The sequence below is a fragment of the Notothenia rossii genome (genome assembly GCF_949606895.1).
Source record: "Notothenia rossii genome assembly, chromosome: 10".
Taxonomy (NCBI): Eukaryota; Metazoa; Chordata; class Actinopteri; order Perciformes; family Nototheniidae; genus Notothenia; species Notothenia rossii.
The window spans coordinates 10,920,837-10,943,079 of record NC_136908.1 but is presented as its reverse complement, the minus strand read 5'-3'; the positions used below and the strand labels follow the sequence as shown (position 1 = coordinate 10,943,079).

The following is a 22,243-nucleotide window of genomic DNA, read 5'->3' as shown; positions in this document are numbered from 1 at the left end:
TTTTCGGTAGTTTTACATTGTATTTCACCATTTGTAATCATGGTGCAGTATTGTGTTTGTGCAGGTTGCACAAATACCAGCCTGTCAGGACATCGAGTCCACAGTTTCCCTCACGGGAAAAGGACCGGAGCTAGCGTTCGTTCCTGGGTGCGTTGTGCATCCACCTCCCTGCAGCACATACTATCCACAGCTTTATCAGGAAACCGTATTACATCTCTCTCCCCCCCCCCCCCCCCTTCGCTGCTCTCTCTCTCTCTCCCCTCCGGTACACGGCACCGTAAGACGTAGTGTGGAGTTGCATTAGGTAACGCTGTGGTGGCTGTACTGCTCCAGCCGTCTCCTTTGTGTTTGTTTGTTTCCCCCTGTCTGTGTTGTTTGTGTGTGCTGGCTGTCACTCCTGGCTCCCGGCTCAACCTCCACTCACCTGCTACAATCAGCTGTGCACCCTCCCCGACTACACACCTGCTTTCCATCAAGCCATTTCCAACGGCATATCAACGGAGGCTCCACAACCTTTCTCCGCCAGATCGTCAAGTATCAGCCGTATCTCGCGTCTCCCCTCCGGTACACAGCACCGTAGTGTGGAATTGCATTAGGTAACGCGAGATACGGCTGATACTTGCGCATTAGTTTCTGTTATGGATCAGTATCAACAGTCCTGCCAGTAACGTTACTATATTATCAATGCTACTTTAGTTATAGCCTGATATATGATAGCTAACTTCACAATGTTGTGATGTGACGTTAGCTAACATTCTGTAGCTAACGCCGGTCACTCACCAAGATAGCTGCCCAGTTCTCCACTGGTTCTCCTCACACCACAGCTCAATTTCTCTCGATGGCCGTTATTTCTTCTAATCCTTGGCTGCTCATGGTCTCTTGGACGCCTAGAAGGCTCATAATTATAAGGTTGTGGTCCGTCATATGCATTTGAATATTCATGTTCAACTTCCTCTGTGTTTTCTGTATCGAATCTAGCATTGGGATCCATGTTTATTAATATGTTACACCGGCCGCTCTCCCCCTTGTTTCCCCCATGTTACGTCACACGCGGGAGGTCACGTGCCGAGGCTTTTTTATGCGGAAGTGGACATTTCTTACAAAAACGACGCCAGATGTCACTGTAATGTATATTTCTGTATATTTTTTTGAAAATCTAGTGTATTCATCATTTTCCTACACATTTATTCACAGGTGTCTTTAACCTAGAAGTTGCTCTTTAAAGGTGGGGTAGGTAATTTCGGAGAAACCAGCTCGAGTGCGCTAGAATTTGAAAATACACAGCCGGAAGAAATCTGCTACTTCCTTACAGAGCCCCTCCTCCAACACACACGAACGCGCACATGACCAATGAGGGCACGAGATAAGTTTGTGCACAGATGGAAGGCTGACAGGCAGGTAGGCCATCAAGTTATTTTAGTCAGGCCGGCTAAAATGATTGGTCTTGCTTTTTACAGTACTACGGCTTCCACAGATGAAATGTTTGTATGGATTTTTTGTCAAAGCACTTAAGATATTCATTGCTATTGGGATGTTAAGAGCATTACATTTCTTAACTCAGTTTTACAGACTGTTGTATAATGTTGCAAACCTTTTTTGATTGTTGGTGTGTCATGAATTGAGTTTAGATAAATACAATATCTTAAAAGATAGTTTCGGGTTGTTTTCCATATTCTCCATGTCTTGTGATCCAGGGACTCCCAATCCATACCAATGATTATGAGTACACCGAACTAATAAGACACATCTCTTCTTTTATTGGATTTTAGTCCAGCTTTAATTATAATGTATGTTCAGCTTCTTTTTTTTTTTAAATATCGCTTTTTCTCTCAATAGCCTCCATGTTGTTTGACCGATTGACTGCCAATCCACACCAACTATATCACTACACTGTGGTAAGTTCTTTATGACACACAACTTATAATTGGAGTTTAAGGTTTCTGCTTTATAATGTTTTAATACAATTCAGCTCTTTTATTTTTCTGAATTGAAGTCTCACATTGTTTTAATAGCTTCTGTCATGCCCAATACCTTCAAATCAATACAGCATTATTTTTACTAAACTAGACAAGAAGGGCATAACTGTTTTATTAGATTTGAGTTAATCTCCTATCAAATATGAATTTTCATTATGAATAACCATTTCCTGTTATTGAAAACTCTTGGTTCTTTTAATATAACTTCCATATCATGTGATTGTATGACTTCAAATCAATGCAGGATTATATTATATACTGAACAAGTATGACACCCTTTTTCTATTGATGTTAGTGCTTTTGCTATTTCATTAGAATATTGTTATTCAGCTATTTCTTTTTAGAAAAGTGCATCCAAATTCACCTTTGGAGAGTAAGCTGGCTAAATCTGATGAAATGGCATCCGCACTGAAAAGTCTGTATAATCGAAAATCTGAAAATTCACTTTTTCCTACTCTTTTGATCAGCAAACATAATTTAGCCTCATACACCAAATATTAGGATCTAATGGCGCATTTCCACTGCAGCGGGTAGCCCCGTTTAAGCGTCCTCAAGCGGCCAGGCCAGTATTTGGTGGCCTTTCCATATAGCGTAGCAACGGCTAGCGGTTACTTTTTCCCTCTTTTTCCGGCCCCATAAAATCGTGGTTCTATCAGGCCAGGGCCAGGGCTGAACTAGTGAGGTCAACACTCTCGACTGCTGATTGGTCAGAGAGAATCGTCACAAGATCCCGCGCGAGATCATCCCTAACGTCGCATATATATCTAGAAGCAAGCTTGCAGCATTTTTATACACAGCATTTTTGTAAACGGAGGAGCTACAAAAAAGGCAACGTCAAAGAAAAGCACACCGTGGTCGACCGAGGAGGTGACGACGTTCCTACATCTCATTGGGGATGATAAAATCCAGCGGGAGCTTTACGGAACCACTCAAAATGTGAAAGTGTTCCACGATGTCTCTGCACAGATGCCCCGCCTACACTGCGTTGCTACCCCAGGTCCTAAACTAATGGAAATGCGCCACGGCCTCGGACGGCCAGCGAGGCAGCCTGAGGCCTGAGCGAGGACGCTTAGGGACACTTAAACGGGGCTACCCCGCTGCAGTGGAAATGTGCCATAAGTAGTAGTGGTACCTTGTTACTTGGGTTCCTGGTGCTGACTCTGTTTGCACATCATCCATTTTAACTCTACACTGTTTTTTTTAACTGAACTCCTTGATGTTGTTGTCTTTGTTGACATATTTTCTGATTCTGTTGTCAAAACGTAACCACCATGAAATAGTGTTGTGATTATAGCTCATAAATGCTGCCTGTTAAAGACAAACAGTGATACCTGCGGTGCTCCAGGAGAAATCGGAGAAATCTCCATTTCATCATTGCGGAGTCACAGCTCTTTGATAACGGAGAGATGACGAAGAAACAGAAAGTTCTCGTCTTAACTTTACAGCCCCATTGCATATATCCATACCAGGCTGGCGTTTTGGGTCTTTTAAATGCTTTTAAAAAGCTCCATTCTTAGGTATTAAAATAGCAGGCTCAGTGCGTACTGGGGACCAAAACAGAGAGTGAATCTGTTTCAACAGTTTTGGAAACCCCTGCTCTCAGTGTCTAGCAGATATGTTGTGAGACTCAGAGAAACTATTGCTTCTACACTGTGGTAGGTCCCTGAAAGGAAAAACAACTGGATTTATTGGCCGAGGTAGCAACAGTAACCAAGTGTCGAGGCTTTGGAGGATCCACATGTTTAACGTCTCGTTGTGTTAGCCAGTAGTGGGAAAGAAATAAAGGAACTCTTCGTAGGTGAGTTTGGGTCACTAAAGTAATTGTAAATGCTGTGATCCGAGCTGACCAGAGGGAACTAAGTCAAACTTCAACATCATAGTCTGTGCCATTGTTGTGCGTGTGAAAGGTGTATCCATGTGTTTTTGTGCTCTTCAAAAAGTGCTGTGCCATACTGTGTCAGGCCCGGGTGAGACACGCCTGGTATGGATTCATTGATTGACAAGATGACTGGAAGCTGCCAGGATTGAAGCATTGAGTTAGTTCAGTCGATTTGTCCTTGGCTGACAGAGAGGACTGTGATGACACACAGAAAGAGCGCGTTATCAAAACACAGACTCAGGGTAATAGAGTACAGCAACACAGAGAGTGATGGGAATGCATACAAGGGGTGGAGAGGGAGGTCAGAGGTTTGATAGTATTGATGATTGTTGTAATGGTGATGAGGGTGAGATTGAAGCAATGATTTTAATGATGATGAAGTTATTGAGGATATTAATGTTATCATAATAATTCAATGTGTCTACTTCCAGCTCCAGTCATTAAATCATAGTGAGCAAATAGTGTCCATGCAGTGAGGTATGCAGATTTTATATTTCACGAAAACAGAGTATTGTATTGGTTGGGGTATCATTAGAGAAAAAGTTAGATCATTAGGGTCCACCTTTGACAATGGTAATGTCAATGATGTTGAAATAATGATGCTGCGTTGGTTATGACAGTAATGATGATGATTGAGTTAGTTATGATCTTGGTGATGATTGTGATGGTAAAGTTAATGCCAATGATTTGGATTTTGGTGTCTTACGTAAAGATGAAGATGTTAGTGACGCTGCTTTAAATGAATATTGTAATGATAGTCATAAATATTGAGAATCACATTGATGATGACGAAGTTATGATGCTGGTGATGATGAATGATGATTATGATATTGTAAACAACAATACGATAGTGCGGATGGGGAGCACGAAGATGATTATAAAAGTATTGGCGATGATGATGATGATGATGATGATGATGATGAAGACGCATGTTGCTACAAGGATGTTAATGGTCATGATCACGGTGATGTTTAGGGGGACGAAGATTAGAATAGAGTTGTCAACAAAGAGGATAATGTAGATAATCAGGTGATGACGATAACTTGTTGACCATAAAACTAATGCTAATGATGATTATAAAGATGTTGATGATGCAGATAGGACAAAAGCCATGATTCTAGTAATGATAATGACGATGGTGGTCATGATAAGCAGAGTGTTTTCTCGGCTAGGATCCACTCGCTCTTTGCAAAGAGTATGGTAATGCTGGTATATTTGATGGTGATGCTATTTCGTATGGTAATTCTGTATGCATATTGTGGATCTAAGTGATCCTTAGAGTGCTAGTGATCACACACACACACACACACACACACACACACACACACACACACACACACACACACACACACACACACACACACACACATATATACACACACACACACACACACACACACACACACACACACACACACACACACACACACACACACACACTCAGCGCACCGTAGCAGCCTGACAGTCCTCCCTCTCCTACCGACTGTAGAGAACGCACCTTCAGCCATTCATCAGTGTCACCCTGTCGCCGTCGGTTACAGCCTGGGGCCCGTCGCGTCTTCATTACGGTCCGAATAAATCTGAAATAAAACCACAGATGATTTATTAGCTTCCGATGGCGTCGCGCTGGTTAGCATGGTCTGCCGCCACTCGGGCCTAGAGAGACAGTCCTCAGAGTTGAGCAGCAGAAATCCGATGTGACAGGGAGACGTTTGTGTGATGATATCAGTCTGTGATCACAAGTTCTGCCTGATGAGAGGAGGAGGGCATCCGGGAAACTGTCACACACCAGCAGCGTTTATTTGCTGCATGTACAGTGGGATATGTTGTCAGTAATGCTCAGACCACAAGGTGCCTTTCAGAGGAAACAGAGCTTTCGATTAATATCTTGGCCTGTGTTTATGCCTAGACACCCATCAGTTTTTTCTTTTTTTTTTAGAAATGACTGATTGATATCCTGTTTATTAATTATTAATTTAACATTTGAACAGGGAAACGTGTAAGAAGTTGCTACTTGCTAATGCTAAAAAGGGACTTTTCTTGAGCCATGAGAAAATCCGATGGTCAACAGATTTATCTCACGATCCCAAAATTGAATCAAAAAAATAGCTGTTAGAGCCAAAGATATTTCTCGCATTCAGACGGTTCACTCGCATATCAATTTAGCTTGACTTAGCCTGCTAGTTTTCTTCATTTGATGTTATCAAAGAGTAAAACTTACGGAGCTAACTTACTGACGGAGCGCTAGTGCATAACTCGTGGCTCAGCCCACTCTCTGTAGTCTGCGTACAAATGACACGACTTTGCAAAGGCGTGCAATAGATACGCAGAAGTCCGATTTTGCGTGCATATGATACTCCCACGTTACGTTTGTTATGAACGTATCTTAAATGCGTTTATTTTCTACATATCTTTGCCATTTATTTAACCCTAACCCTAACATATATCCCAATAAGCTGCTGTGTCGTTTATTGCACCGCAAACATTAAAACTGTCATTGGAACGGCGATCAAGCCTGAAGCCACAGAGCAATATCAGCGTATCACGCAAAATCGGACTTCTGCGTATCTATTGCACGCCTTTGCAAAGTCGTGTCATTTGTACGCAGACTCTGAGAGTGTGTTGCGTGGCTGGTAACTCAAACCTTAATTCTAAATAAAGGCAGATTATTACAGATCGGATAATTAAATCAAAAGTTATTCGAAAAAGCGGTTCAAATATACAAAAAGTTAAAGCGTTTTTTTGCTAAGTTAAGTAAAAACATGTAAATCCAAAATATCCAACAACATTGCGGCCACAATAATCTTCTTGTGCATCTTTTCAACATAATTTTTGTTGTACTCCACTTTATTATATTTAAGTATGCATGGGATTGAGTGTGGAAAGTAGCTGCTCTTAATTGCCACAGTTATTTATAGTATGAAGTGTATGTCACATCATCACTTGTTCTGTCCTGTGTCGTGGCTTGTGTCCAGCTAAAAGACAAAAGGTTAGTATTTTGACTGATATTTGTGTTGTGCGCAGTGGAGCCTCTAACCCTGGATCAGTCCCAGAATGGCCATTTCATCTGCGGCCAGTCCAGATGACAGAGCTCCTGCTGACTCCAGGCCAGTTCAGCGGGGAGAGACACAGCTGAGACCTGCAGGTGTCACATTGTCCTGGTTGTCACTAACCCAATTACACCTGGATCGCCAGGGACTCACTTGCTCCAGTGTGCAACGTGAGAGCACAGACGCATAAACACACGGCATACATGGGGAAGGCATCCATGTGCAGAGTGTGGGGAAAGATGAGGTAAGCCTACACCTGACATCTAGGAAATTAATGTATTACGTGTCGTTAATTAATTATGCATTAGAAAAAAGGCAAATAGAATAGATGATGTCAAGAGAAAGAGACGTTAAGGAAGCGTAGATTTTTTGTAATACCCTTCCAACCTCCTCTATATCTTCATCCGTCCTTTACATCATTGTTCTTCTCTTTCTACCGTTGCTCTTTTACCTTCAGCTCCAACCAAACCTTCTGGCAGTCACTCTCCTGCACTCTCTGGTCTAATGGTGTGTGTGTGTGTGTGTATACGTGTGTGTGTATACGTGTGTGCGTGTATACGTGTGTGTGCGCGCGCTCTAATGGTGTTTAATGCCCAGACTAATGGTTTCAGCAGGGAATCCTTGTGCGGAGCTTGAGTCCAGGCTCGGGCTGATCGCTGGCAGGACCATCCCTCATCCTGATACCGCATGGAGGTGAGAGTCAGGGGAACACGCACACACACATTCATGCACACACACACTCTCCCACAAACTGTCTCTGCTTCTCTCCAGCTTGCTTGCTCACACTCTCAGATTTGCTTCCTTTGTTTGCCTCTCATTCTGAACCTGCATCTATCGCTTCCTCTTCCTTTTACACTCTTTTTCAAATCGCTCAATCTATTCTATGTTCAGAAGATATTATTATATTTTTAACGTTCTTAATTATTAGTTTTTGACACGAAAAAAACGAGAGCTAAATCAAATACACATCACACCAACACACCTTTCAGTAAAATTAGCTGAAAATTGTCATTGCTTTGGTTTGCTTTTTTCCAGCACCTATCCTTTAGGATATTAAAATGTATATCGTTAGCCTAATAATATAATAATAATTAATCATTGGGGATGAATGAAACCCTCTTTAATGGTCACACATGCAGAGCACAGCACACACAGTGAAATGTGTTCTCTGCTTTTAACCCATCCTAGTACCAGGAGTCTAGTACTAGGAGCAGAGGGCTGCTATTGTAGCATAATTGCCTCAGTCTTATAACTTACTATTAAAGTATAAATTAAAAATTCTTACATGTTTGCTTAAAACCTTAAAATATGACTTAGGCAATTATGCTATGAGGCAAACGATATGTGGCACTAATTTGATTTCACTTGGTAATGTGTTCCAGAGTTGCAGCCTTTTTTGAAAATAGCTGATGTTCCAATCAGGATCAACGTTATGATATTTTACTTTCACCATGAGCCTAGTTACTCTTCTAATAAGTATGTGTAGCTACAGCCTGATATAACTTAATCCCTCTGCTCTCATCTGTGAGAAACACAGAACTTTGTTAATAAGAGCATGGCTTTATTTTTTTGTCGTTTACACACAATATGTATTCATCCACATTTGAAAAAACTTCTTATCAAATACACTGTTAACTTTTGAGCAAAAAAACAACAATTCCCCGCAGTTTTATGAGATTATTTCGTTTTTTTCATAGTATAGAGTTTAAAGATTTACATTAGGGACACGAGAGTCACAGACAGGATAGTTAAGTCTGACGATGACAATCTTTTCATGACATGTGCAAAATATAATATAATAATATTGAATAAAACAAGAATATTTTTTATATACTGTATCTTGGAAAAATGTATGCTTAATATTGCTCATATTGTTTACTTATTTCACTACACTACAAACACTGATTAATACAAAGAAAAACACGACTCCGTGACCCTCGCCCAAAGTATACCTGCAGAGAACTAGAGAAATGTCCTGGTTGAAAAATAAGCCTCAAGGTTGCTTGCTTGTAAGATTAAGGGTTGCTTTAGACCTCGGGGACTTGGATCACATGACCTCAGCTGGCAGGTGGAGAGGGCTAAAGATCCTTTTAGATGCTGGAGCTGAAGTACAGAAGAAGCTTTTGGCTTGGCAAGTGTGATTCCTTGTGTGTGCGTGAGGGAGTGAAGAAGATACATTTGGAGGCGAGCTGAATCAGATTAGGAGAAAGGGTTAGTGTGGCTGGTGTATACAGAAGAGGGATTGGAGGGGTCATAGCTTGTGGGAAAGAAGAAAAACAGCGAGGCTAAAGGTGATAAGATCAAAACAGTAAGGCTGCACAGAATGGATTGAAAAGGAAAGGTTAGGGGAAAGGAGCAAGATGAGGGAGTGTGGAGGGGAGTGCAATGGAAAGATATACGGTGGTGCTGGAGTTTGGGGACAGGGGGAATAGGAGTGGGAGGGTTGGGCCAAGATAAAACAGGAGGCGGTGGAGTACAAGGGAGGCAAGACTGGTGAGGAAGCAAAAAGGTAAGGTGTGTTGTTGGGGGCGAGAGAAGGGCAGAAGGTAATGGACTGCAGGGGGAGGAAGTGAGGGGAAGGTAGGGGGTATATTGGTGTGTGTGTGTGTGTGTGTAGGGGTGTATACGGTATGGGGGTACGCTGGAGCAGGGCAGTGGGGCTAGGGGGGTGTGTCAGTACAGATGCTCTGTGACCGGGTGTCACAACTCGGGCCAGGAAGCTGAATCCAGCGATTAATCACCGGGCCCCTCCGCTTGTAATCAAACGGGCTCTAGCCATGATGTATGAGCCATGTCACAATTACTGACTCACACTCGCACGCTTGCACACACACACACACTGCACTCAGAGTTGATCATGTGCACACATGTATGAGGATGAATACACACACACCCACACACTGCACGTTGAACAACCTCTGGCGGCTCACTGGGATTATGGCTGTCTTCCAAAAGGCCACTAGGGCAGACTTCAAAGACACAAACATAAACATCCTACAAAGCCAACACATTATAATCTTAGTCAGCAACACAGGGGGAGCAGAGGAGAGACTGTCAGCATGGAGAAAGAGAGGAAGAGGAACAAATAGAGAAAGAAAGTGAAGAAGTGAGTCAATGTGAGTTCAAGCCTAATGAGGAAGACAGATATACTGAATAATGGGAGTAGAAGAAAGACGGATGAAAAGATAGGAGAAGTAAGGAAGACTGGAAGCGGGAGTGAGGGCGAGAGGCTGTACATGAACGAATCAGGTGAGAGATAATGAGGGGAGGAAGTGAGGGCCGAGGAGGGGATGAAGAGGTGAATCCGTGGGGATGAGGGTAAAGCTCTTGGTCAGCGGTTTCCACAGCGATGGTGGACAGGCCAGCTGACAGGATGAATAATTTAGGACGAGGTGTGGACATCGATCCCACAATGCACTTCTGCCTGACCACATTGTCCCAAGCAGACACACTGGATGTACGCACGCATACACACAAATCATCCTCAGCAGATCCTCAGATCAGAGCTGACCTCTATCAGGCCGACATCCAGACAAATGATTGCTCTGTTGCACACCTTGCCTTAGACACCAGCATTCAAAAAGGTTATTTGAGCAGAGATGGAAGAAGTACTCACATCTTGTACTGAAGTAAAAGTAGAACTACCAGAGAGTAGGTTCAAAATCTTACTCAAGTAAAAGTACTAGCATTAATATATACTTAAACTACCAAAAGTAAAGTACTCAATATGCAGATTGGCCCATTTCAAAAAGGATTTATATCATATGTTTTGATTATTAATATGTTTTTCAGAGCTGGTAAAGGTGGAACTAATTCTTTGTATTTTATTTACTGCTGGGTAGTTTGTGAATTTAGTCCGGCGGATAAAGTATTATTTAAGTCTTGATTATGTTTTATATCATTAATCTATATGTGCAAAGCAACTAAAGATATTAAATACATGTAGTGGAGTAGAAATACAATATTTACCTCTGAACAGTAGTGGGATAAAAGTACAAAATAACAGTAAATTGAGATACTAATGTAAAGTACAAGTACTTCTACTTAAGTACAGTACTTAAATTAACTTAGTTACTTTACACCCCTCGATTTGAATTGTTTTTTTTTTTGTAAAGATTTGATAACACATTTAAATCATTTGAAATTAGACGAAATCCAGGTTTTAAGTATAGTTATAATGTTAAAACATACATCAATATGTAGATATTTAAGATATAAGGTAACACATAATCTAACCACACACACACACATACACACACACACACACACACACACACACACACACACACACACACACACACACACACACACACACACACACACACACACACACACACACACACACACACACACACACACACACACACACACACACACACACACACACACACACACACACACACACACACACACACACATACATACATACATTCTATTTTCTGTCCCGTGCTGACAGACACTGATGGCTGTGAATGCTGCTGGCTTTCAGTAGCCTCCTCTGCGTAAAGTCCTTCCTGTTTGAGACACAGACTTCCTGTCTATTGCAACATGATACTTCCTGGTTGAGTCAAATGTCTTTGACCCCACCGGCCTGCCGTCCAAACCAAACAGAGCCACTTCCACCCTCACTTCTCCTGTAGGAAAAAAGATAATGGACATAGAGAGGGAGCACATGTTGTATTCTTCGTTTAATTGCAAAATCTCTCACTGGGCAAATCTGCACAATGGAATGGCTAATGTTAATATTTTATGAGTTTATTACTTTGCCGAGGTTGATTTTCAACACAGAATATGATGAACATCCGTTTGAGTTGCAGCCTTACATTTTTTTTGTAACATTCCCTCAGCCTCTGGCACAACACAAGACCATTTTTAACCCTGTGGAACAATGTTTCTCCCAAATCTCTCCGGCTTTGCAGGCACCTCTCCTCTTCATTCATCACACAGCCTGAACGAGTGACCGGGGAATGACCTCGCCTGCGCGCAGACACACACACGTTAACACAAACACACACACACGAACGCACACAACCCTATACACACACGAATCCACAAACATGGTATCAGCTCACACAAAAGCATGATTCATTAATCACAAACGATGGATACCTTGGAACACATGCTCAAACACGCGTGTGCCTACACACACACACAAGCGTACACACACACACCTAAATGCACGCACACTCACACGCGGCGGTTTCTATCACATCCGTTACAGATGGGTTCTCCTCCTCCTCAGTCCTAAATGAATATAAATATGTCTGTTTGACATCATTCATCTGCCAGAGAGGAACACATTTACCACATCCAGCCAAGAGAGGCAGTGTTACTCTGCTTTGCTGGGGAAGGATGCAGATGTAGAAGAGAAACTGAAGAGAAAAGAGGAAAGGCAAATGGAAGCAGGGATGAAAAACACTTGCAGAGATAAGAATGATCTAATAACATTTAAAAAGTAGTATATTTGGCTTAATAGACTAATTTAGTTTCCCTTTTTCTTTCTTTCACATGCACACATACATGCCGCGAGACAATATTCCCTCTCTTTTTAAATACACTTTATTCTGCCTCTGTCGTCCCCTAATCAAATCTGATCCTATCTCTCCTCTCTTGACAGGTTGCATTCACAATAAAGCATTTGAAAGCCCATTAGCTCCACTTTCCAGTGGCGTGAAGCCAACGGCAATCCGATATCATCAGTAACAGTCCACCAGAAGATGACGGCCAGACGACAAGTGAGATGTGGACGGGCTAAAGGAGCTGAGAGAAGTAAGAGATATCGGTGATGGGAACAAATTGGAACAAAATGGCGGGTGATATGCCGCGGAGAGATGCTTAGGGAGATGTCATACAGGCCAGTGGCGAGAATTTACAAAAGAAAGTATATCATCCTGTGGTGTCTTAGAAAATGATCGCAGGGAATTTATGTTTTTGGAATTGAAAAAGAAAGAAATACACCTGTTGAGAGCCACTCATAATGAGATGTAAAGATGTTTAAGGTCATGTAAAGATCCTCTCAGTTATCTCCCTTAACCATTATAGTTCATCAGACTTGACCTGTGTCTTCAGTCACGATGTCTTCCTAATGCAGTGTTCTCCGAGCCCTGAGGGAGGCGACAGTGGTTTCAAAGTGAGCTGGCTCCTGCTGCAATCTGTGCTCCATATGTCATTAAGCCCATTAGGGAAACACTAGGTTAACATTACAGCTAGAGCACCAGCCTTTGCTATGGAAGCAGCCGCGGGTCGACATAAAGACGGCGCCTCACTTCGTCTATCTTTTTCGCCGACCGCTGTATTAACAAGACATTGTCTTTTTCTCACCACTACGCTTTCTGAACTGCATCCTCCATTTCCTCGCCTTCAGTCATTTCTCTTTCACGCAGCCCTTTTTATGCTTTTTGTTTCACCTTCACTGGGCGTACAATGCGCCACTGGGGGCAGTAGAAGAAAGGATGTCGGCTTTTTTGGAAAGCATTAAAGCAGCACTGTCTGTCAGCGTGGAGTAATGACGTCCAATGTAAATGTCCTTCCTCATGCTGTCTTAGAACATCTGCTCGTTCTCTTTACTGTATAAAAATGCATATGATCTTGTACGGAAACATTATAAATGTGTTAAAAACTGCGAAATTGAATGTGGCAGAACTAGTTGGGACAAAAAAATGACCAATCTCACACCAGGAAAGCAGGAACCCAATACTGCATGTTCACCTAGAGGTCAGGTGGAGGTCAGCCTGGAGTGTCATGCCTCAACTCGACTCCCCCTTCTTCCACTCCCTCCTCCACCTCTTTCCCCATTCCTGTGACAAAGGGAGCCAGTTCGGTTGCCAGGGAAACAGGCTTTTTCCATGGCGATGTAGGAACACGTGGGAAGGGCAGGGCGGCTTTGTTTCGCCAGCTTGATGAAGAATTCTCCCCATGCATGTTTAATCGGCAGACTTATGGTCCCTAACCCAATAGCCGAGCCCATCTACCACAGCCTGATTATGTTCAATGGAGCTTCTGACACCCTCATTTTGCCAGTTTTATCACGCTGTGCAGCTCCCTCCGCAGGCACCTTAGCTATTGTTGCACGGCGTTCCTGACGAGTACAGCTGAGACAACAGATAGTCAGACCAAACAAGGAAGGTACGCATGGGTCTCTTTAGCATTAACCAAAATACGCCTGACCAAATAAACACACAATGCATACTAACACTCTGAAACATACATAAGACCAGGCACACAATCTTCATTGTTTTTAACCCAGTATCTCGGCACCCACCCACCACTGTTTGGCTTAGCAAAGTGGGGGGAAGAAAAATGGCAGATCACCATAGCAACGGGTGTGTGCCGTTCTGCTACAGCTGTGATGTATGTGGTGACACTTTTGACCCGCTAGTGAACTCTATAATGCAGAGTGTGGAGAGTGTTTTTCTTGCATATCCCAAAACGATAGTGTGCTGTTAGCTCCATATTAACCAATCAGACAAATTAAAGGATGTATGCCTTCGTCCCCATAACAAAATACAATCTGTGACAAATACTTGTATAACAGGGAACATTTGGTTTTGCGATAAGGGCAATTCTTAATAGACTTTGTAGATTACAATGTAAACATGCACTTTCAAGTCACTGTATACATTTCAAAGTGTCTTCTTGTGTCAAATATTTAGAAAGGAGTCTAAGGTTGACATCAGATACAGATCTGCAACATTCACTGTCTTTACCTGAAAGGCAAAGGCAGTCTGTTTTGGAGGATTCAAGGTTTGTTTGGCCCTGGCGCTTTTGTTTCCGACTCGCATCACAGTTATGTATGCCCTTTATTTTCACACAACAAAACACTTCTTCAGAATGTTTTTGTGGCACGCCATTTCCACTGACATTTACAAATCATGCACACTACATACATAGAAAAGCCCAGATGTGACAATGAACACTCAGTGCCAAATATAGTCTTCACATACACACATAAGGGATCACACACAGTATTGTTGTGTGATGAGACACAGAAAAGGGACGTATGCATGCGTGCCTCTTCAACCACCACCATCACATATACACGAGTCACTGCCACTGCTAAATCACAACACACAATAACAAGGCAATGCAATACAAAGCAACACTCCTGCACACAAGCTTTCTCAATCAGCACTTGTCTTCTCCTGTCTGGTTGGTTTTGCAATAATGTTGCACCTTTTCTGTGTTTCCACCACTAGGAGTGCTGCAGCTTTGCAAAAAACTAAGTGCTCCCCAAATCTGCCACAGCTGCTGCTGCCTCACACTAAGCCGCTGTGGAGCAGAAGAAGGGGAGCTGACACCCAGTCAATGCAGACACCTTCTTAATCATTCACATTGGCTTTTTTATTAAGAAACAATTGGTTCCAGATGGTTGTAGGCGCATGAAACATATATAATATGGGACATACTAAAAATACAGACAAGTGGCTGTGCTAACACCAAAAATGTGTTCACAAAGAAAAAGCGGCGCTCTTAAAATAAATCATTTTTTCAGTGGCTTAGAAAAGAAGAATAATGCATCCCCAGGTAAAACACAGAGCTGCCTGAGCTTTTATAATTTCTGTAAAAGCCACAATACAAATGTTACGTAAACTCTAACTCAGGTTGCCAAGAAAATGTTTTCTTTTGCTCCTGCAAGTGCAAAGGGAGGACATTTCCACCTTTTCAGCAAAAATTGTTAACCAAAACAAAAGGGACATTCCATACCCTCTTGTAGCTTCTCGGTCCTGTTTGTCCAGGTCACAGCCTGGGAGGGTCGTGACCCTGTAAGATACACTCAGACCTGTCATACCACTGAGAAGTCAACCTGCAGGTTGGTAGAGATAGAGAGAGAATGTCAATGTTAATGGCCTTATAGTGATTCATATTCAAATAGTTGCATGGTCTGATTATAAACTTACATACTCTACAATTAGATTCTGCACATGTTAAAGGACAATGCTGTTTTTTTTTACAACTCGGATCTCCTTTTTGTTGGCTTGGCAATCGGTTACACAGGTTATGACAACAGTAAAGTTGTTAAGTTAATTCCTAGGTTATGGGAACATGATGCCAGCATTGCTTATTACACCGTTAATTCTCAAAGTAGGAACCCTTATTACTCATCCAAATTACCTGTAGACTAAACTCTTGGTCTAACTTCAACAAACGTTACTTTCTGCAGTTCCTTTAGTTTCATTTACCAAGTAGATGAATACTTAGATTGCAGAGTTTTCCTCCAACTAAAGGTGTCTCTACACTGTGGGCTTGTTTGCAACCTGTCTGAACGATCAAGTTTCTTGCCCAGTCAGGTTTCACCGTGTACACTACCCAGTTCTTCTTATTACTTTTGTGAGTACAGTGATATCATAACCAGTAAAGAAATGAAGTAGGAAACTACAAAATAGGTCCAGTTGTTTTACAATTGAATTATCCTTTGTCAATTTTTGCATGTGCTCACATACATGACTTAGATGACCCTGCCAATCACGCCCTGTCACGTTTGGGGACAGTCCCCTTGTCACGTCCACCCCTCCCTGTCCCTGCTTGTGGCCCTGCCACTGATGTTGAGCGGGTGACCTTTTCTCTCAGCTAATCCACACCAAAAAGCCCTAATTACTGCTGCCGCTCCACCAACCTCCCCTGGCCCAATAATCAATACAGCCGATTGGCTGGCGGATCACCCGTCAGACACCAGCGCTTTACATGTTACTCGTGGTTGTGTGTGTTTGTCAGGATGCAGTAATGTGTTTTTATGGGCAAGAAACAAGCAAAAAGAAAAAAACAATAGAAATATACACATTGTTAGAGCCACAGAACATTTGAAAGAGGATTACTGCAAAGTAACCATCATACCAGCACAAATACACACAATTGTACACACATTCCTCCCTCCAACCTGAGTGTTGTGACACCAGTTGACCTTATTGAGCTACTGCTCTGTAAAGAGTCCCTGATTAGAATATCTTCCCTTTAACCTTTAGCAGAGTGACGCGTCTCTCGAAAGCAAAGAAAATAAGCCATCGGTTTATGCAGAGAGGGGAATGCATTCTGTCGTTCTTTCATTAAGCTTTGACATTTCACAAAACTTCCTGATCACATTGCAGGAAATGCTGCTTTTCAACAGTAATACTTTCCTTTTAATGTTTTCTTTGAACATGCAGGTGTGCGCTTCTGGAGATGATGAGCTTACACTGTAGAATGTACGCTACCCAGAGAACTTGTGCTCCGATCACTACATTTCTTTTTTTGTGTGTGAATATCGCCTGAGGACATTTCAGAAGGCCAGACACAATGTTATCAAGAGTAAAAGGAAGTTTCAGTTTAGATGCAGCTGCCTGAACAGAGTCATATCTGTGAAAAGAAGGAGACAATCTCTCTCTCCTTCTTGTCTTCTTTTTCTTTCTCCTTCTGTCACTCTTGCTGACAGTCTTTGATTGTATGAGACAAGTTAATGAAACGCAACACAGAAGAAACGACTGGCAGCCCTTCGTGCAGCCTGCACCTGCCAAAGTGTATGTCTGTGTGCATACCTGCCAGTGCCTATGTCTGGCTGCCTCATGTCCTCAGGCGTGCCAGTCAACATGATGATGAGACAGTAAGAGAGTGATGAGAACTTCGTCCATAGCTGCGGGGTGAGGTCCGTTTGGCAGCTGTGAAATGGTTATGAAATATTTTCCACACACAAAAAGTGAAGGGAACAAATTAAAAGATTGTATTGCATTGAGAGACCCCATCATTACTACTATGTATTACTATGTAGGAGAATGGTATATCACATGATTGAACATGCATTGTTGTAGTATAATAGTCCATAAAAATTGGTTAACTAATTGAGGTTATTATAGAACTGCAGGTACATTGCATATCATTGGTTAATGGTCTTATGCAGCAAATTAAATGCACAAAGACCCGCTCAAATGGTCCTAGACACGTGCAGCCAAAACAATGCAAAGTAGATGTTGTCAGTGTGTTTGTCACTGTAGCAAGAGTAACCTTAAGAAAAAGGTCCTCAGAACTGTGAAGAGCTCAGTATTAAAACAATTAGTTAAATTGACCCAAAATATCTATAGGGACATTTCTGATTTGGGTTCCAGGTTTGAAAGCTGAACCGATCAGAGCTTGTGTCCGGACACTTCAGTATTAAAGCAATATGTGATGGAAACAGCCGTCACAACTCTACTACTGATTGCTACTGACAAACTTTTCCTCAGAAAGGTACTGTACACACAGTGGCTACTAGATTTATGATTGTTTTGTCTACAAGTAAATCATTTTTGTCAGTGGCATCAATACTTTTTATCTCAATAACTAAGCTACTTTTTTTCTTCCTATCACCAGTGGTTGGGGAGACCTGAGGTCGGCCGTGGTTAATCTATCGACTCCGGCTGGCGACCAGGTCAGGAGTTAATAACTTGTGAGTATCCACTGTTGTGAAATTGCAAGTCGTATTCCTAAAGTATGTTAACATGTAAACATAGTTTCCCTGATATGTTGTAACTCTTGGCAATATAGTGTTCTGCAATAGTCATTGATGATGAAATAGGGAGCTCAATCCCATCCAAGTTAATGGTAGGCATCCAGGCTACACCTCAGCATCTGCAACAATAGGTTCATTTAATTGGAGCTCCACAAGATGGAAATGACTATCCTATATGTGTTAAAGCTGCAATAAATAAAACACAGCACACATTGACTAAGTATTTAGAAGTTAATGGACATAGCAGTGTCTCAACTCTGCATACTTCAAAACATTACATGAAGTCTTAATCAGTTGATGTTGCAGGTCCTTTGTTGCTGATTGAGGTCAAGTTGAGCCACAAATTACTTATTGACTCTTTTAAGAAGAAAAACAGTGAGCCTGCATATTTAAACCAACCCCACAACTTCTTAAAGAAGGGAAACACTCAAATTACGCTCAGGATCATATTGTTTGCCTAGTGGTGTCCACATAAGCAGAATCTTACTTGCACATTAGTCTTGAAACATTCTCTTGCACTATTTTTATAGTTGCTTTTGTTTACTTTATTGTTGTGTCTTATATATATTATGTAACAATGTTGGAGGAGCTTTGGACTTAAGATGTCCATTGCCATAACTACACTGCTATTGTGCATATTAAATTACAGCGTTTGAATCTTGAATGTTCGCAATAAAATCAGTAAACAAAGTGGTTTATAAAGGGCTTCATAGCAACAATTAAAATATATTTTAGTACCTAACATTTAAAAACTGGAATTTCCCCCTTCTAACTTAAAAATGATTCTGAAGGATTGGCAGTAGAGAGTAGGCTACATGTGCTCCTGCCAACAAGGGCATTTATAAGCATGTGAAAGTTTCTGTGTGATTGTAAGCCGTGTGAGCATATGATGGTGGACTGAAGACAAGCAGCCCCACAGAGAGCTGCCCTCGTCAGCCTGGCCTGCTGAGTGAAGCCCTATGGTAATGTTTAGCTTAAGGGGTGAAAAAGAAGGTGAGTGGGGGGAAAGGAAGAAGAGAAGGATGAGAGGATGACAGGGTTAGGGGGGGTCTGTGGGTAGACAGAAAGGGAAGAGAGCGGTAGCGGTAGAAGGAAAGGAGGGATGGGTCACGGAGGAGTGACAGCGAGAGGGAGGGTAGGAAGGATGAAAGGTCCAACCGGGACGGAGCGCAGGAGAGGTCTCGTCAGTCAGTCGTCTCTCTCTGACACCTGAACCTCCGCTGACCGGGTCGTGACTGCCTCTCTGGCACAGGAGATATCACTAGGGGGGCTGACCCTTGACCTTTCACCTCACCATCGCCACCACAGCCCTTGCCCCGCCTTCTCAACCACCCCTTCACTCGCTTCCCCGCCTCAATTTCTTTTCAGCACTCTCTCCTTTGCCCTTTCACCAGCAATTTGTTCACCCATAGCTTTAGAAACGCTACTCGGCTGAATCGTCATTGAAAAGTAACAGTCAGATCATTTCAAATATGTTTTTCTAGCGACACAGTGTGATTTTGATTTTAAAGATTATGTAAAAACTAAATAACTGGCATAGCATAAAAACATATTCAGATATGTTATATTTAATTATAGCCTTCCTTCCATTACACAATTTCATCTGAAGTATGCCTAGGGCCGTGTTGAGTCAGACATTAGCAACGCACATCAAAAGGCTGCGCCACATTCATGTCAATCATGCTGCTGTGTTGACATAGCTGGGATCCTGATTGCTAAACAGGTATTCATACTGTTTGCCTGGTGATGAGTAATGGAGGATACAATTATTAACACTGTAATAACTTGTCAGACTTGTAAAAGTAGTGCAATAAACTGCAGTGTTTTTATACGTTGAAAAGCCTTTTAACACTTAGATTCATTGTTTAACTGGCCTTCCTGGATAATGTTACAACATCTCCCCAGCAGGCCTATCTAAAACAACACAACCCACCCCCATATGTATTTTTAGCACAGTGGTGTTTTGGGTCTCAAAGCCCCTTTAAGACACCATGAGTTGTTGACTATTGCAGTGCTATGTTGCATTTTACAAGTCAGTCTCCTTATTACTGTATTGTGCAAAGGGTTGAGCAATCTGGCAGGGCCATATGCAATCCTGTTGGATTACACTGATGGAACACTAGCACCAACATGCCGAGAAGTAAAGCAATGAACCTGCAAAGGCAATTTAGAAGTTAGCTAGCTAGCTAAGAAGGATTACAAACAATGCCCAATTTAAATTATAAAAATGTTGCAATTGGCTTTGTTTAGTGAGGATGAAAAGGTACACAACCTATTTGCTAGACCTCAAGGATAATCCATAATATATTTTGTTGAGGAACACCACCTCCTGTTTATTGTCCACAAAAAACATTACATTAAGTACAAAAACTAAACATATATAATGTAGAGATGCACATTTTACACATAATCTGTGCAGCAAGCTACTGAGACCTTACATGCTTTCAAAGGCAGCCTTTTCAGAAAAGAGGACATAACACATACACACACATCCCTAGAGAGTTAGGCTTAATCCCAGGTTTACATTGTTAGGACAACAGGGATAATCCTGCTAACAGGGTGTTTATCTAGAAACGGCAACCACTGAATCCCAAACACACACAGTATTGACCCAGAGAAAAATTGAAAGGGAGTGAGAAAGCAAGACCCGAGAGACAAAGACATCGTAAGACAGGACAACGCAAAAAAGATGAATAATGAAAGAGAAAGGGCATTAAGAAGAAATTATAACAAGAGGTTGCACTGGATGAAGCCCACAGACAGCAAGATTGAGGAAAGGGGGTTGGAAGAAGGAAGAAGAAGGTCTGTGCTGTCAGGTATGCAGATGAGATTGTGATGGCATCAATGCAGGAGTGGACACAGCTAGTCCCTCAGGATCAACACTAGAGCCAGAACACACACACCAAATGGCACACTAAAGAGCATATAAGCCTACATTAGAGATAGAAAACACGGACGCATAAATAGAAGAGAAGTGTCAATACAATAAGCTAAGGTTGAGATAGAGACTTTCTATGGCCAAACACAGGAACTTAAAGGAAACTCATTTAAACCTCATTGGCTGTAGGGCTGCCTGCGTGTTTAGCCTTAGCCTTGTGACAGGAAGGTGGTCCCTTTAGTCACAACAAGTAGAAGATATAGAAGAAAATGAAAGTACAGACGGTTGAACCTTCCCAGTATGCCCAGTCATGACTTATTTTGCTTGGATTTATCCATGAAGTTTGACTTTGTATTGATGACGCTTTTCTTTATTGTTTGGCTGAGGTTCCTATGACTGGTTATGCTAACAACTGAATTTGTCTTCTCACACAAACTGTTGAGTCAAATGCAAAACACATTGTTTCCTGTAGGGTAGAGGATATTTCTTGAAGATGTTATGAACAAAAGTTACAAAATGTCATTTATTTTTGGTATACTGTATCTTTCAGGTACTGTAGCTGCATCCTCTGCTTTCTGACTGCATGGGATGATCCAGTATGTGAGTATATCTATTGTGGAAAGATTTGAAAAAAGTTTGACTTTTTCACACAGAAAATGTTATTTAAACGGAGAAGGCTACCTATAATCTTTTCTTTAACAAAAGTAACATAAATAATGTTCCACAAATGAAACCAAATGAATTATTGACATCCGATTGCTGCTGCACTGAAATAATAGTTGCACCACATATTCATGCACACACACACACACCGTCTATACTTTTCCCTACAGGGGCTCGAACTTCAGTGGCTAACTGCCATTCCGGTATCTGCTGTCTGAATATTGCGCTGGTTGGCGTTAACGTCCTTTTGGGGGAGGTAAGGCGAGCAGTGGGGTTTATCGGCAGAACAACGGCAAGCTTTAGCATGCATGTCAGGGCCGGGGGACGCTTGCTGAGCCAAAT

The 22,243-nt window shown here is 42.0% G+C and overlaps 1 long non-coding RNA gene across 1 annotated transcript; it reads left to right on the top strand.

The window, feature by feature from the left end:
* The first annotated feature begins 1,013 nt into the window (after positions 1-1,013).
* Positions 1,014-12,757, top strand: LOC307022113. Its single transcript, XR_013803305.1, has 5 exons — positions 1,014-1,398; positions 1,837-1,895; positions 6,880-7,149; positions 7,517-7,598; positions 12,523-12,757. It is a non-coding gene; the product is annotated as an uncharacterized lncRNA (long non-coding RNA).
* The last annotated feature ends 9,486 nt before the right edge of the window (positions 12,758-22,243 follow it).